Genomic DNA, 17,488 nt, shown 5'->3' with positions numbered 1-17,488 from the left:
GACCATTATCCCAATGGTTACAGAGCTGGAGAAAGAATATGAACTGCATTAAGGATAACATTAAAAAAAACAACAATCCTGATTAGGCCTGTCCACACTCTGGGTACAAAATCTGGGCTTTGTAATTTGGAGGCAAAGAAAACACACTGCAGTACTTTACTGGAACATTGACATAACTATAGTCAACATGAGCACTAGATTTTTTCCATATGAGTAGGTTAGAGCTTCTCAGACATGGCAAACCTTGCGTGTTGTGTCTGCAAACCATGACTCTTTGTTTTTTATAGCAAAAAAAAAGTTTGACAAAACCTCTGGTTTAGAATCTGTCTTTGCTAGTGGTCGACAATTGATAAATCAAACAATAAATCCAAAAAACTATTTACCTGTATTTGTCCTGCTAGCTCCAAACAAATCCACTGATCACTGTGATTCTGCTGAAGTTGTTCCAGTGCTAAATGCTAATGAATTAAAAACTTATTTGAACAAAGCTTTATGGAAAAACAAGCAGTTTATGGGAGGAAGAGATTTGTGGTTATGAAAAAGTGCCATGCTGTGAGCAGCTGATGCTCACTGTAGATAGAAATTTCCACTCTTGCCCATCCCGCTTAGGTGAAAATGGGAGCAAAGATGCTCATCAGAAGTGTTTACACACATCTTTACTGAGATGGGAATGGTGAGTGCGTACTCATTCAAGCAGCACACTGGCTTGCAGTTTACACTTGGAATGCTAAATACCCACATTTCATCCCCAAGTCTTTTCTCTGGATCTGCACATCCCTAATCTCATTTAAGTCTTTGTCTGTATGCTGACAGTTTAGGCCATTACCATGGTAACGTTCTGCATGTAGAAGAAGAAACTGGCATGTGAAGGAGGAAAAGCACATTAAACCATTCAGACATGTGACTCCAAGCTTCACACCTCACCGATGATATCAAGTAGTCATTATCACCTCTCAGTAGGAAGGAGGAGAGTCCGTGGAGAGAAAGAGATTATTTCCTTCTGCATGATCATAGAGGATTTCTGCTTCAAATATGTATACAGTGATAATCATACGCAGACTGTTAGCTGGATAAAAGGGTAAAGTCCAATGAATGGTCTCTTTTTTTTTTTTTTTTGCTTTTTACATTTGTGTCACTGTAGGATGAATTGCCTACAATGTCCACTATTTCCTGGTCTCTGCACACCTTTTATGGCATCTTTGCATATTGAACAAAGCTGCTGTTTATTTCACCAAAACTGAAAACAGATATTAATCATGGCACAACATGTACACATTCAAGATAATATATAAGAGCTTGTAGTGTTGTGCTAATTGAGTTGGTTTTGTACCAGACAGGATTATATGGCAAAAATCCAGTATGCACAGAAAGTTCTTTGTGAAATCAACAGGATTAACAGATAAAATGGTACCGTGAGGTGGACTGATCTCAACTTTGAGGTAACTCTGTTAAAAGTGACCACAGATACTGCATACTGGCAGTGTGGAAATCACATTAGTGGGTTATGCAACCAGAACAATGTTTTCTAGCTAACAGCTCTCAACTATAAATTGATGCAGACAGGGCCACAGTGTTTATGCCTTCAGAAATGATTTGTCTTAAGACATCACACCTACAGCCATGGGCTGTTGGTAGTACTTGAAAGAATAAGATTGTGACTGTTAGCCCTCCACATTGAAAAGAAGTGTAACAAGCCTTTCCAACTGCGAGGAGACCCACAGGGCAGACCCAGGATTGGACTGGACCTTAATATAATATAGAAAATTAATGGTTGGATGGATCATTTTATGTTAATATTCTCAAGTTTCTATTCAACTCTAAATTAACGTTTATCACCACAGTAACCACCAGTTTCTGTTATATTAAAGCTGTAGTGAAAAGAAATGACTAGTTAATGAAAAATTCAGAAAGCCACTTCTTAAGGTAAGAAGTTCTCTCCAATGGCAGCAAAGAGTAGCTGACAGGAACTGTAGTGAAGTTTAGCAGACACCTTCAGCTCAAACAAGAACACAGACCTGAAGTCAGATTGCGACTTTGCTGATCAGCCAGAGCAGATGTGGATTGGCTACTGACTTGGTCACTATCAATTGTTTTAGGATGAAAGCAAAGAAAGGCGTTCACATAGCAACCGGTCAGGTGGTTCCTGTCCAGCTGTCTTTGGATTTTCGTTGGATTGCTTCAGAAATACAGGAATGTCAACCCCCCTTCAAAACATCATAGGGACTGCACTTGTTTGGCAGGCGGCCATCCCCCCAATGCATTCACACACCAGACAAAGATGGACTGCAAGAGGAGCAACTGAGGGCAAACTGTTTAGAGACAATTTGTTCATTTGTGTCAGGAGAGGCTTGCTTTCCCTGCTCGTCTGGGTTCTGTCAAAATAATGTTAAATCATATCTACACTGTAAACCCGAACAAGTTGACTGAACTTAAAACTTTTGTGGAAACTGATTACCTCAAAAGATTTAAGTACAAAAACTCATATCTTCTAAGTATGGGGTACTCAAAATTTGTATTTATTGTTAACCTAAAAATTTTAAATTATATTTTATATTTTATTAATTGAGCTTTACTCAAAGACTGTATACTTTAATTTCAATATTTTTGTGTTTCTTGTAGTTTATTATTTTGATGCAACACAATGCAATTATATTACAACCTAAACTCAAATTATCTGATTATTAATTAAAAGATATGTTGTGAGTGTAGACTACTAAAAAAAAAAAAGTACGGAAATTCAGTTACTTTACATTTTGTTTATTTAACATTTTTTCATGAAAATTTAAAAACATCACAAATGTTTTTATAAAACAACTAACATGGACATCGGCACCATAAAGTGAGCATTATAAATTCTGTGTAGAACATTTATCTTTTTATAAACTCACAAAGGACGACATCAGTCCTAATTGCATCTTTCTCAAAATACACAAAAATGCAAAACAAAAAGTCAAATACTAATCACTTTTTTTTAAATAGAAATGAAAAACAATTTTTTAAAATGGGTACAAAGATGATCAGCTTCCAAATAACCAGATAAGGCAGTCAAGTATAGGAAAATTAGGTAAACTGATGGAGTTAAATCCACCCAAAGCCTGTAGTAAACTTAAAGTGCTTAAAGTGCTTCAAACAAAGTGCTCAGTAACAGAGTGCGTGTCCTAACAAACATTGCCTTATATTCCTTAAGAGCATGTAGGCAGGGGTTTCAGGGGTTTGCCGTCATCAAGCCCCATGAAGATATTTTGGACTAAGGCAAATGTGTGAACCAGCTTCCTGGGGTAGTCTAAATGCAGAGCATAGATCAAGCCAAACAATAAAGCAAATGCATTTGCAAATCTGGGAATATCACGCATCACCTAGTCGCCTTTCACCAAAACAGCCATGCTTGAGGAAGTAAAATGGACTGGACTGGGAAGCGCCGTCGGTAACCACTGTGAGAAGGGCAACTGGAGTGTCAATGAGGGTCGACTCATCCAATGCGTCCGCCTGGAATAGACACAGTATCAATGGTAAATGGCCTGTATTTGTATAGCGCTTTACACATTCAGTCATCCAGACATTCACACCCATTCACACACTGGTGATGGCAGCTACATTGTAGCCACAGCCACCCTGGGGCGCACTGACAGAGGCGAGGCTGCCGGACACTGGCACCAGCGGGCCCTCTGACCACCACCAGTAGGCAACGGGTGAAGTGTCTTGCCCAAGGACACAACGACCGAGACTGTTGGAGCCAGGGCTCGAACCGGCAACCTTCTGATTACAAGGCGAACTCCCAACTCTTGAGCCACGATCGCCCCAATTAAATAAGTAAGGTTGGTTTGAGAGAATGTGACAAGCATGACCTGTAATCTAGCAAAACATTCAGCAGTGTAGTGGGTTACTTTGTAACGAGTTAGGGTACTCTACTTTTTTTGAAAAATGTACATTAACGTGTTAGCTTCTTGCATTACATAATTTGTATTTTTATTATTTTTCTAAAAAAAAAAGTAATTTTTTATTTCATGACTTTATCTCAAAAAGAAACTAAATCTTGACTTCAGCCTGGTTTTTGGGCCACCTGCAGCATAGCCATAGTGCTGTGATACGCCTGTGCCCTGCTCCTGACCTGTGTGTGTGTGGGTTTTCTACAGAGAGGGTATTTTGTTTGTACAATTTGGTAGCTGCTAGGGTATTAAATTGTATTTAAAAAAATCCATAGCATTTTATCTTACTGGCAGAATTTAAGTAATGCAAAAATACACTTACATTACATGTCTAAAAGAATTCTGGGTCCTCCTCCCGCAGGTATACAGGAAGGGCACGAAGTACTGCAGTGCGTTTCACGTTGATATCAGGCGCCTCCTAAAAAGGGAAAAGAAAAGTTCATTTAACGCAAAGTTTTCAGGTGTCATTCTTTGGGGAGAATACATGTTTATGAAACTGCATGACATCAGACTCTACTAAATTTTGGAGACTTTTCTTTTAAGATACAACCTTTCTGTCTCTTGTGACGGAGAGTATGTTTCTTAATCATTTGACAAAAACCCTACACAGTATTTTAAAATAGTGTTCTCCAGATCAGAGCTGTGATCTATATAGAACATGGGGTTCAAAGCAAGGAAAAATTGTGTGTTTATCAGTGAAACTTTTAATTTGTGTTAATTTTATCATTATCAATATATGAAATCTTCACCTTAAGGGACTTAATGAATGGTTTCTTCAATAGATCTTTCAACTCACCTGTGTTTACTGTCTCCACCTGAAATTAATTGCAGTCTGAATTTTTTTTTCTTCTGTCTTTTTGTCTTTGGCCTTCAGCCTTGGAAGAAAAAATAAAAATATTGAAAACCTTATCAGCACACTAAATATACAACACCTTGCTATATTTCAATTGTTTTAGATAGAAGTTGCCACTGCTAGCTAAGTCACTTTTGAATGATGCTAATGAGAAGAAAAAAAAAAAAAACCTGCCGAACAATGAGGCTGCTGTTGTAAAAACGCCAACTTTCTTGCGTTGGCAAGGGGTCGTTAAAATATCACTAAGACCCTTTCTTTATGTGTGATTCTTCGTAAAACTGTGTTTTAATCGGTTAAAACTGTAAAACTGACGACATAATCTATGTTTGAAAAAGAGCGCGAACAACCGCGAACAACTATTCACCACCTGGGTCTGTGCTTTTTAACACAACAGCGCATTCGAAAACAAGTTATTGGCTGCAACATATTAATATACTTGCTTTTTTACGGAAAAAATAAACATAACGAAGGTTCAGTTTTACTTACAAGTTTCTCCAAATGTGTTCTCCAGTCGCTCGAGAAGGGCAGCCATATTGAACAGAATTTTCTGTCAACGTCGTTCAGGTTAGAGAGAAGACGTCATGACGTCATGACGTCCACATGCGGAGCTCGGAAAAAAACATTTACTCAAAAATCATAATTAAGAAAGCAGTATTTACTCTTAACTTCTAAGCCATGTACAATTATAACTGTTTGAATCGTTAACCGAACAGAAAAGTTTTAAGTTGTTTCAACTTTGTGAGGAATTTTAATTGTTATATCCACAAACTTTATAAGTCAGGTAGACTGTTGGGGTTTACAGTGTAATGAAAGCATAAACTGTGTTTGCACCCCATCATTTTAACAAATTATTCATTAGTGCGGAAGTAATTTTTTGCTATAAGCTTTGATGTAGATTTGTGTGGTCAACAGACTTCTTTGGGGTGAATGTAAAAACTGGCAGTTTGCTGGATTTCCTGGGGCATGTGCAGCAAGCACTGAAGTATGTGTGCGCTTGTGTGGTGGGTGTGTGTCCCTGCCACATTAAAAGTCAGTGCAAACATTTCGGTAAGATAGCAGGGTCTTCCACACACCATTGTTTCTGTTTAAAAATTGTTTAGCTATTTGTTCTTCTTTGTAGTAGTTTTAAAGAGTGTTTGAGATTAAGTAAAGTTGTGCCAGCTCACACTGGCTTGAAATAAAAGTGCTATTGGTATTTACAAAGAGAGCACAGTGTGCCGTGACAAGATTGTGTGTAAGCGATGGGAGCTCAGAGATTTTTGCAACTGAGCCTGTTGCATATGTATTTCTGGGAGCTCCTGTCTCAAGGCACAAAATATAAGACAATATTTACTGATTTATTAATATTTGCCATACACAGCTTACTGCTAATTGCCCCCAAACTGACTGCATCTGTGTTCAGAAAACGGCACAATCTTTTGTAAATTACACCTATGAGTGCCAGTTACGGGTTTGTGCTCACAAACTATTTTGCCCCATTTAGTAAATTTGACCCTTTTGCTGTTGGGGAGTTTACACATAAAAAAAATCCTTAATTCAGCTAGTAAACAATATAAGACTTCCTAACAGGCTTCTGATTGGTTTACTGATGCCTTTTATTGTTTATACCAAACTTTTTTTTAGAGAATTTGGCTATATTCCATTCAACACAGTGCAAATGGCTTGTAACTGAAAAACTAAAATGTACAAAAATGGTCCCAGGGCCTCAGAAGGGTTAAAAAAAAAAAAAAAATTCCGACCCCTGTATGAAGACAACACACAGAAAATGTCTTATCTGCTCTTTCTGTTTCTTGAAACCATTAAATGATTTAAGATTGATCTTCAGTTTTACTGTTTCTCAGGGGTTATGTCTTCAAGCCAGACCTGACCATGAAATACCTAAAATCATCACAACATTCATAAAAAATATCACACAAATAGACACAAAAGCTCAAACTTGCCGTAAATATGCAAGGTCATGACAGCACGCCACAAAATCTTGAGTGGGTTGATATCTGTGTGGTACTCGGTGTTGTTGAAGTGTCCTTGTGTGATATCAGGGCCTCTTGGGCGACTCATTAGGAATTTAATAACATGAGCAGCTGATCTGACTGAACTCACTGACACTGATATCACACACTAAGCTCTGTAAGCTAATTAATGGGAGGTTTTAAAAAGAGAATACAAGCAGGGGCAGAAGGAAAACTGTATGGAAAACTCATTTGTACTTTAAGCAGTGACATGTTGAAAGAGGTCATGCAAAGGTGAGCTCCATCCAGAGACAGAAGTGGGTGAATTAGTGTTTTTATAACCTTTGGTTTTGTCCAGCTGAGTGACCCCATGTTCTCTGCATGTCTCCTACTGCTGAAACCTTTGCCTTCAGGGTAAAATAGCTCTTTGCTTTCTTAGAATACACAGTTCATTCTGGATATGGATTGAGTCCTTAAAGCACTGCTGATAAAATGGTCTGAAAATTTAGGCTAGGCTTGCTAAGTTCTAAAAAAAAAAGAAGCTTGCAATATGAAAACATGTTACAAACACTGTGTGTGCTAGTGTTGGGTGTTTGCAGTGATCATTGTAAGGAAACTGTTTTTGTTTCCGTTATCAGAGCCAAGCAGATTAAAGAAACCTGTTTATCCAGGCCAGTTTTCTCAAGGAGAGAGGTACTGACTTAAAAGTCAAACCGGATTCTATCTAAGTTTGGTTACATGACAGCTTTGAAGCTTGCCCTTGTTTTTAAATACTATTCTGTTTATGACATTTAACTGATAACAGAGAAATCTGGTTCTGCTGATCCATTCATCAATTTCCTGTAAGTTTTTATTTTTTTGTCCTTTTTCTAACGAAGTACTTTTGCTTGTTCCAAAGACTAAATTCTCTGAAAATCAAACAGTCACAGTCTCAAGTAAAAACACAATCTTTTCCTGATTGTTTTTGAAGGTTAGGACCTTGTGAAGTAGGTGTTTTTAAAACTGGATTTTCTCCCTCAGATTTAAGTGAGTGTTTTGCTTGTCTGTAACTATCATAAGTTACTCCAGTTCCACGTTGTAGTTCCCACTTTGGGACTTTAGGGTAACACACCTGCCAGTCTCTATTGTGTGCCCACTTTTCCAAGAACAGTGACACAACCATGAAACACTGCCAGCACTGTTTTTTCTTTCTGTTGCATCACTCGTCTCAAGTCACTTCTTAACACGCAGTGTTGGCTTTAATAGAAAAAGCTGCCCTATGACAGCTGGAGACGGCTCCAGTGGAAGAAATTGAATGGATTCAGGCAGTAAATGGTAAATGGACTGATTCTTGTATAGTGCTGTTCTACTTTAACTGAGCACTCAAAGCACTTTACACAACTTGCCTAATTCACCCATTCTTAGGGGTCGATATATTTTGTAAGGTAAACATTATTTTCTTCTGACATGTCGTTACATAGAAGTATAAAGTGAAAGTATAGAATGAATTGGCGATATTTAACCAGAAGTAATGTTACTGGGTGAAGTAATGCAGTGTTAAGATAAAGGACTGTCAGTTACTCAGACATTGTTTAGGAATTACTGTATCACAATATCCCACTTAAGACAATCATAAGTTTTACTGCTGTGAGCAGCTGATTCACTGAGTCATCTGTTTGAGGTCGCTTTGTCAGAACTGATCCTGAGCCAAAGCCTTTGCACAAAACGCCCATCAGGAGTGTTTGGATAAGACGTTTGGGAAATGGTTGCACAGTTCATTTTAAAACTGTAATCAAAACTTGTATTTGAAGTCGTGGCTTTGAGACAGTGACTCATTTCTGAAAATGATGCAACACAAAAACAGTTCCACTGAAGCTCGAGCTACAATCAGATTTAGAAAACAGCAACAGTAAGGAGCTGCTATGGAGTTGCATTATATGGTGCGTGGTAAAAAAAAGTCACAGACCTTTGGCAGTGGAGCATGTGGTTTCGTTTAAATGATGATGTGATGTGCACGTTAGAAGCATGCTGGGTGAAGAAATGGGAATGCCAGCTGCTGTGTTCAGTGTCTGCTTGGTTTTAATATCACTGCTGGTAATTCAAGTCCTGGAGGAGAATGCAATTACTTAAACACATATTGCTACTGCTGATTTACATTATTACAATAACAACGTTCCAGATATGTGACCTTTTAAATAATAATGCACTCTGCTGTGAAATGATCATCTTAAGAAGTTTTAAAAAGTCTGATTCTCGGTTTAATAACAAGAAGCTGGATGTAAAAATCCTCAATAAGTTTATTTTTTTTATTTGTGTTCTGTCCTGAAATGTGAAACCATACAGGGTATGGCGGAACAGATGTGAAGCCAGCAGATCACTTTTATCAGCACTTTAATCTGGGGTTTGATACTGTTAGCTGGTCCTGAACATTAGCTGCATTGCAGATCTATAGGAGGGGAATTTAAAACACTTTTGAAACAAAAAGTAGCAAATTATCACTTTTTCAGAGGTTATAACTAAAGTTATGTGTTGAGGATAGTTTTTAAATTTCAATTCTTAAACAATAAATGTGCATTATAAATTTCCATGTCTGCAAATATGTGAGGGTCCATTTTGGCCCCAGTGACATCACATGTCATCATCTAAGGCGGGGATGCCAAACTTATTTTATGTCATTGGTCACATACAGCTCACTTTTATATTAAACGGGCTGAACTAATAAATTGCTCTGTTAGTAAAACATTTAATTACACATTTGTGATAAGAAAAAGAACGCAGCTTCAACAATATGTTCTTTTTACATGATAGATGTTGCTGTAGTTAAAATGAAAGAAGTCAGCATCAATAAATAAACGTATGAACTTTTAGAAAAATGGCAGGTAGCTCATTACAAAGACTGTGCTAAAACTAAAAGGTCTCCATAATTCACAGAAAATGTCATAACAAAAAAAACCCCCTGCTTGTCTGTGAGTCCACAAGCAAGTGTAACCTCAGCCTAAGCACCGTATAATAATGAAGAAAGATGTCTTGGTGCCTCTGGAGCCGTGATATAATTCAATTAGAGATGAGGGTGCAACAGCTACCAAAGACATAGATGTCACAGAGCACATATACCACTGAATCTTTGTCAATAGCCATGTTAACAGACTTGCTTTTGAACCTCTACTTAAACATCCTTTCTGCATCAGGAGCTTTTTCTAGTTTAACTCCATTAAAACTGATTTATGCAAAACTGGAACTTGCATTGTCTGAGTTGTCATGTTGGTGTGTGTTATGATATTTTGATACCACGGTTAGCATTTACAGGATATTGTTTTATACAGGAAAACTGTTACTCAATAAGGCCCATCTACTAGTTGTTTTTCTCTTTCTCTGTGACCCAAGAATTAATGTGTAAGACTCACAAGCTGGTACCCCAAGGTCGAAAACACCACAGAGATGAGACCACTTCCTTACTCCCATCCTCCCTTCCTTATCTCTTAGAAAAAGGCTCGTTAAAGGCCAGGTGGTTTGTTTCAGAATTCACTAATGAAAGAACTCTGTATTTTATGTCTAGGAGTGTATTTTGCTGGGATGATCATAAATTATAGCTGAACTGATAAACTACACACAGGATACTTCTTTGCTCAGAAGGCAGGAAGACGTTTCCTTATTTAGTCTGTACCGGTTTGAACTGGGAAAGCTGACACACGAACCTTTTTTTCCTCTATATAAACTGCTGTGTATCAAATAAACCTTTGAGTCGATTTGGGAAGACAACCTGAAGCAGTCTGTGTTTCCTTGTTCTCCCAAGCTGCTCCCGGCGCTGTAACTAACCCAGCTGAATGGCATACCTGAGTGTTACTTTAAATAATTAGGAATCTTAGAAGGAAAGGACAGAACTCTGCTTATCGCTCACGCCACGGAGGAAACCCGGGACGGCAATTTCCTTCAATTTTGGTGTCAGAAGTGGGATGGCTGACAGAAGGTAAATACACGTCTTTCATATTTATATAAAGACCGTATTATACCTCTCTCAGTGATCGATCCATAAAAAAAAAACGGGATATGCTGACGAAGTTTCACTTAGTGATCCAGAGAGATACACTGACGACTTCCTCAGTCCCCGAATAAAGTAAATTAACCCTTGTGTGGTGTTGGTGGACCCGCTAGAGTTGTGGCTTTCCAAATTAACACTATCAAACAATTTTATGTTAAATTACTATGAATTAATGTGCTTCTCGTTTTTCTTTTATATAAAATGTTATAAATAAATCAGTTATAATCAAGTGGAAAGACACAACACATTTATACGTAAAAAATAATAATAATAATAATAATTAATTGTTTAATTTTTCTTTTAAAAAAAAAAAAACACGGGTCTCAAGGGTTAAAAGCAGTAAATTAAAAGCAGAAAGACACAGGGAGTTGCCTGTTGTTAAGCGAGAAGTTGCTCGTTAAGTGAGAGTTGCTCACCCAAACAAAATTGCTAGCAATAAATTTAAAGTGACCTCAGCTGTGCCGCAGCGAAAATACTAACCTAAATCCTCCTAGCGTGTAAACCCCTCTGGAAATCACTGAACATGGGTCAGAATAATTCAAAGACCACAGACAGGTCCGATAAAAAATCTAAAGTACCTGTAAAACCAAAAATTAATAAAATACAAAATAAAGTCTCAAATAACGGCTCAGTACAACTCCCATTTCCGGTTACGTGTAACCTACGTCCGCGAATCGGTGAAGACGTCCATGATCACGTATCCAGAACATGCGGAAGTGCTTATGTGACTGACTTTGTTTACAACTTACGGACTGTAAGTACAATGCATTCTAATTTCTTTTCGGAGCCCTATCCCGAACGATTATCGCCAGAAAACAGGTCAGTAGAAATGTTGAATATCATTTGTGATAAGAAAAGTAGTCTGCTTAAAAAGTCCTGTAGAAAATATATGACAGAATGCCGCGACGTGATACATCAAATGTTACCACTATGGAAAAAGGGACCGGAACCAGGTGTAGATGCTTTAACATCAAATAAAACTAGTGCAGGCTCTAGCAAATAACATAAACCTACCGCAGGAAAAGCTAGTCTTGCATGTTCAGCCGTTCAGCCTACAGCCCCACACCCTTACGATGAGACCGAATTAATAGTCGCTGTAGCAGCTGCACGTAAACAATGTCAGCATTCTGATCCAACCAGCTCAAAAGAAAGCGACGAAAAATCTGAATCACATGCAACGGATCTTAGCCATCTCTTTAAACAGGAACAGAAAGCCAAAAGTACCACATGATGTCTAACCTGATAAAGCCAGACTCATTCCATCCTGATAATGGAGAAAATGAAATGCCCATTGTCATCATACGACGCTTATTCTGTGTCTCTCGAACCTGGGACCAGGCCAGGAGACAACTGAAGAACTGTTTTTCTTATATATTTTCTTATATATTTAGGTTATTTATCATACTTATCGCATTAACCTTAGGATTTTTCTTTGCTATTTTGTATTGTAAACTGCAACCATGTTCACATTTCTGCAGGTTATATTTTGCTGACTATACCTCATGCTCCATTTTGCAAGACACCTACTTAATGCACTCCTCACGTTCCCTAAAATCAGTAAATAGCAACATAGACGCCACTAATAAACCATTTTATGCACCCTCTAGAACAGGAGCTAACGCCTGGTATGAAAATGCCAGAACAGCCGCTCGTGATTTAGGAAACAGTAACTGTTATGTCTGTTCAAAGGCTAATCCAGAACAGGTAATAGTAGGATACCCCATATCCGGTTTCCCCCTCACTGAGGGACTAGAGAAAATCGGCGGAGATAATGCTCTCTTTAAAGACACTTTACAGTTGACTCTGAGCCCTCTCGACTGCCTACTTAGACACACACACACACCAACTAACCCTGAGACTCCATTAGGCGAATTATTGAAGTTATCTAATGACACCGCAGGGACCTGCGCCCCAATGAAACGCCCTAAGAATAGGTTAAAGCCCTCACTGCCCTTAGGACAGATCCCTCTCCATTTTAATACTAGTATGATATGTCTGCGCAGACTAAAGTTAACTGGCCCAGACACACACATAGATTATACAAAGGATAACTATACATTTTTCTCTGACTCCCCAGGTGCACGCTGTAATGAGACATGGCTAGCTGTCTCTATGGCTGAAGTTTTATCATATCTGGAGGAACACACACACAGTTCAAGTTCGAGCAGAGACTCGATCATTGTTCCCCCAGACGGTGTATTAAATGACACTGACTGGGGGGAGTTAGTTAAATCACACATGGTCACGCGCCTGACCAGACCAATCCCACATGCTTATTGGATGTGCAATAATACTCTTAGATTAGCTCTACCTGTTAATTGGACCGGTACCTGTGGTCTAGTAACCGTTGATATATGCTGTACTTTCATTCCCAATAACACCGCCCCTAACGGTTCATTCACACAAGCTATGAATAAACTTGAAGCATTGAAGATAGAACTAATTGCCAATACAGGTCACGGTCAGTGGCTACATAAGTGGCTACAGGACACGTTTGGAAGATGGAAGGAACTAATTGTAGCCTTTGTAACCGTTGCAGCATGTTTTTGATGATTATTGTCTGTTGTGTGGTACCCTGTGTACGTTCAATGATAACCCGTATAGCTACTAGTACAGCTACTTCAATGTATTTGCAATTGGCACAAATTGACCCAGATTATGTGTCAGATGTCATCAATGATGATCCTGATGTATGTATTGAGCATTAGATTGTGAATTACTCGATTGTCCAAGAAGAGAATGACGTTTTCTTGTTTTTCTTTTCTTGTTTTTAAGATTTTGATATTAAGCTCACTCGAAGGACTAGTTACATTTATGATTTGTTTCACATTTATGATTTATCTTTATATTATGTTATTACATTCTGTCTTTATACTATGTTATCATTTCATGATAAAAGGGGAGAACTGTTATGATATTTTGATACCACGGTAAGCATTTACAGGATATTGTTTTATACAGGAAAACTGTTACTCAATAAGGCCCATCTACTAGTTGTTTTTCTCTTTCTCTGTGACCCAAGAATTAATGTGTAAGACTCACAAGCTGGTACCCCAAGGTCGAAAACACCACAGAGATGAGACCACTTCCTTACTCCCATCCTCCCTTCCTTATCTCTTAGAAAAAGGCTCGTTAAAGGCCAGGTGGTTTGTTTCAGAATTCACTAATGAAAGAACTCTGTATTTTATGTCTAGGAGTGTATTTTGCTGGGATGATCATAAATTATAGCTGAACTGATAAACTACACACAGGATACTTCTTTGCTCAGAAGGCAGGAAGACGTTTCCTTATTTAGTCTGTACCGGTTTGAACTGGGAAAGCTGACACACGAACCTTTTTTTCCTCTATATAAACTGCTGTGTATCAAATAAACCTTTGAGTCGATTTGGGAAGACAACCTGAAGCAGTCTGTGTTTCCTTGTTCTCCCAAGCTGCTCCCGGCGCTGTAACTAACCCAGCTGAATGGCATACCTGAGTGTTACTTTAAATAATTAGGAATCTTAGAAGGAAAGGACAGAACTCTGCTTATCGCTCACGCCACGGAGGAAACCCGGGACGGCAATTTCCTTCAGTGTGTACTGTGGTTAGTACTGTTGCCTAATAGTAAAAAGTTCCTGGGGTTGAATCTGCTAGCCAGCTGAGGCTCCCTGTGTGGTGCATGCATGTGCCTGCATGAGTTCTCTTTGATTGTCCCAGCTGCCCTCCAAAGTCCAAATTAGCTGTAAATGTGAGCATGAATGGCGATCTTTCTTTCCATGTTAGCTTTGCAACAGACTGGCAACCTGTCAAGGGTGTATCCCATCTCCCATGGAATTTTTCTCTAGATAAACAATTGTGTATTCTGACATATGAGCAGAAAGCCTTTCTTTCTTTCTTTCTTTCTTTCTTTCTTTCTTTCTTTCTTTCTTTCTTTCTTTCTTTTTTTTTTTTTTTTAGCAATGCTTCTAAAAGGATAAAAGGACAAAAACAAAAGATCAAATGCAATTTGGAAGAACATGTAGAGTTACTATTGAGATAGTTATAGAAAAGCATGAATTCAGTTCTCCTTGACCTTGTTGATAGGAATGTATGATTTTTGAACTGTTTGCTAGCACATGTTACAAAGTGAGCTTGTTATAATTTAAAATTACACTTATACTGGAGATTGAGCAAAGCTTTAAAGTGTTCAAAATAAAGCTCTCCTCATTTAACATGTAAACCCTCAACCTCTAAACTATAGAATGAGCTGTTTTCCATGAATCATTGAGACATTTCACAAGGATAGCCTTCAAGCCATGAATGTACTCTGTCGAAAACCCTGCTTACCATCCCAACTATGTGTGGGTATTAAAATTTGTGTGCATGTAAGGAGGGCTGAGCCTGTAAAAAAATGCACACTGAGACTTGTCGTGCTTGAAAGCCCCTTCGCTGATTCAGTGAGGGGAAATTACAAGTCTTCAGCTCAGCTTCCTCTTCCTGCCTTTTGCTGCTTTAATCCCTAATCTGATTACTGAAACTGATCTTCTTTACTCCGACTCTCAGATTTATTTTATAGTCCTATTATTAAAAATACTCATACAGAAAACATTTTTATTACCATAGAAGAGACAATTGTTAAAAGAAATATTTGGTTTGGCTAACTTATCGTCATCCTACCATGCTGGTCATGGCAGGAGAAATCATATGAAAATTCAATAAGTTTAGTAGGGTTACTAAAATGATGGTGTCTTCCAGAATAATAATTTATACTCTATATTATATAAGCAAGCTCAGAGTCGACAGCTCTTTGTATACATAACTGACAGAATAATCATGAATTATCAGTAATGTGAGGTTTTAGTTCTGCTCAAACAGGATATCAGATATATGTCATGGTTCACTTCATTTAGAAAGTGAATTTAAACTTCTTGGTGGCACTGAGCAGGAAACCTGACCGAAATATTTGTAATGGTGAAATATTACTCCATTGCAGCCTTTATTGTCATATATATATCACCAACAAAGTTTTCATTTTAACCTTGATCCAGTCTCATGCAGCATACCGTGAGCCAATCTTAAAAATTTATTTCAAGTTGAAATTCATCTTTCTATTTGAACATTACAATAAAACCAGACATAGAAGGTCCATATTCTATCTACCCTTCTTAGCTTTTAAAAAATGATGGCAACCTTTAAAGAGAAGTGTTGGTGTCACACTCGGTTGGAGACTGAGTGAAGTCCAGCAGCCATTAGATAAATGGAAGAGCAGGCTGAAGACCTAAAATTCACATGATGCCTGTAGTCTGAGAGCAAAAAGCCCAGGCACAAGTGCTCCAGCCTCAGAGACAGCCCTGACCCAAATGGGTAAAAAGTCTGCAGGAGCTAAATATAACCCGAAGTGACAGAGGAGATGGGTAGCAATAAACATTAACATGGAGATGGCCCTTTGATAACACACTCTCCTTGGAGTTTTGTGGGATTGCTTGTCACGTGAAAATCTTCCACTGTTCCACTTATTGTGGAAGGGTTAGTTTCACTTTCCAAGTGGTTTGTAGATTGGTTTAAAAACATAGAGTGTTCCCTGACTAAAGAAGATAGTTAGATTCATGTTTTTGGGTTCAATTCTTGTCATTGTAGCTATATATTAAAACATATTAAAGTTAAAGGTTATGACTTGGCTTAAAATGCCGACTTTTAGTGCGAATTTGCTGGGTTGAAGACACACATTGGATTAACTGCTGAAGAATTAAAGCCATTTTTATATACAGTAAAAAACTGTGTTCTTTCATCTTCGCTCTACTGCTAACTCTTTAACCAAAACAATATTGTTAATGCTAAGATATTATTGTTGTTGTTATCTATTAATTATCAATTTAGTGTTTTACAAAAAAACAAAAAAAAAATATACTAAATTACATTATTACATTTTTGCTAAGATGCATTCCTGAATAGACAAAGTAGTTAGCCTGTTGGCCTTAGCAGATAAATTAGCATTCGACTCCCTCATGTACAACTCAGGTCACTGGCTCCATGAAACCAATATGACAATGGACAAAGCACTAAAGCTGAGACTCTAAAATACAGAGTCCAAAACTAGTGGATAGCAATAGCAACTAGGGCCACCTTTTGTTAAAACTATGAATGAACCAAAATGATCTGTGATCCATCTTGTAGAGGTATTTATCATTAGTGGAAATGTTAGCTGGCACTGGAAATAAGACCAAGGACCTCTAAAGCTACCATCCCTCTCATCATCCTCTTTGCATCACAAATACTTGCACAAACAGTGAAGGTTATTTATCCATCAGTTGTTGAGAAACTTCCATCTGGGACACCAAAGTGAACACCATACAAGAAACGGGAGCCAGGCTAAATTGGAAAGAATTTACGTTTAACATTTTTTCCTATCATATAGGATCCAGACTGACATTGTGCTAGTTTAAAAAGTGCTTTCGGTTAAAAGTCAAATCTGTGGTGAGTAAATCTAGTCTCTTCTGTTTACTGAGGCTTTTTCACTGAGCTAAACCCGTGTTTCCAGGTCACATTCTACGTGTTCTATGTGATCTCAGTTTTTTAACAGTGCACTGTGTGAGTAATTTAGGGTATGCTGAATGTGGGGCAGCTAGTGTTACAGTAGAGCTGCTGAACAAACATGCTTTGCTATGAGGTTGCCTCTTTCAGCTATTGTATGAACTGGGACAGGTGGACCTGTCTTTGTTTCCCAAACAAGCATGGGGGTGGGTGGGGGGACTGCAGAGGTTGGTTCACTCTGGATTCAAATAAC

At 38.1% G+C, this 17,488-nt stretch overlaps 1 long non-coding RNA gene across 1 annotated transcript; it reads right to left on the bottom strand.

The window, feature by feature from the left end:
- Positions 1-3,087: 3,087 nt before the first annotated feature.
- LOC146615799 (uncharacterized) lies at positions 3,088-5,309 on the bottom strand. Its single transcript, XR_014906943.1, has 4 exons — positions 5,266-5,309; positions 4,723-4,801; positions 4,249-4,344; positions 3,088-3,486 (listed from the first exon to the last, which is right to left on the bottom strand). It is a non-coding gene; the product is annotated as an uncharacterized LOC146615799 (long non-coding RNA).
- Between the last annotated feature and the right edge of the window lie 12,179 nt (positions 5,310-17,488).

This window comes from Diplotaxodon limnothrissa, linkage group LG16 (assembly GCF_057381915.1).
Source record: "Diplotaxodon limnothrissa isolate DT_005_m linkage group LG16, D_limnothrissa_male_GT1.1, whole genome shotgun sequence".
NCBI classification, from domain to species: Eukaryota; Metazoa; Chordata; class Actinopteri; order Cichliformes; family Cichlidae; genus Diplotaxodon; species Diplotaxodon limnothrissa.
Note: the sequence above shows the minus strand (reverse complement) of the source record. Positions and strands in the feature narration are given on the sequence as shown.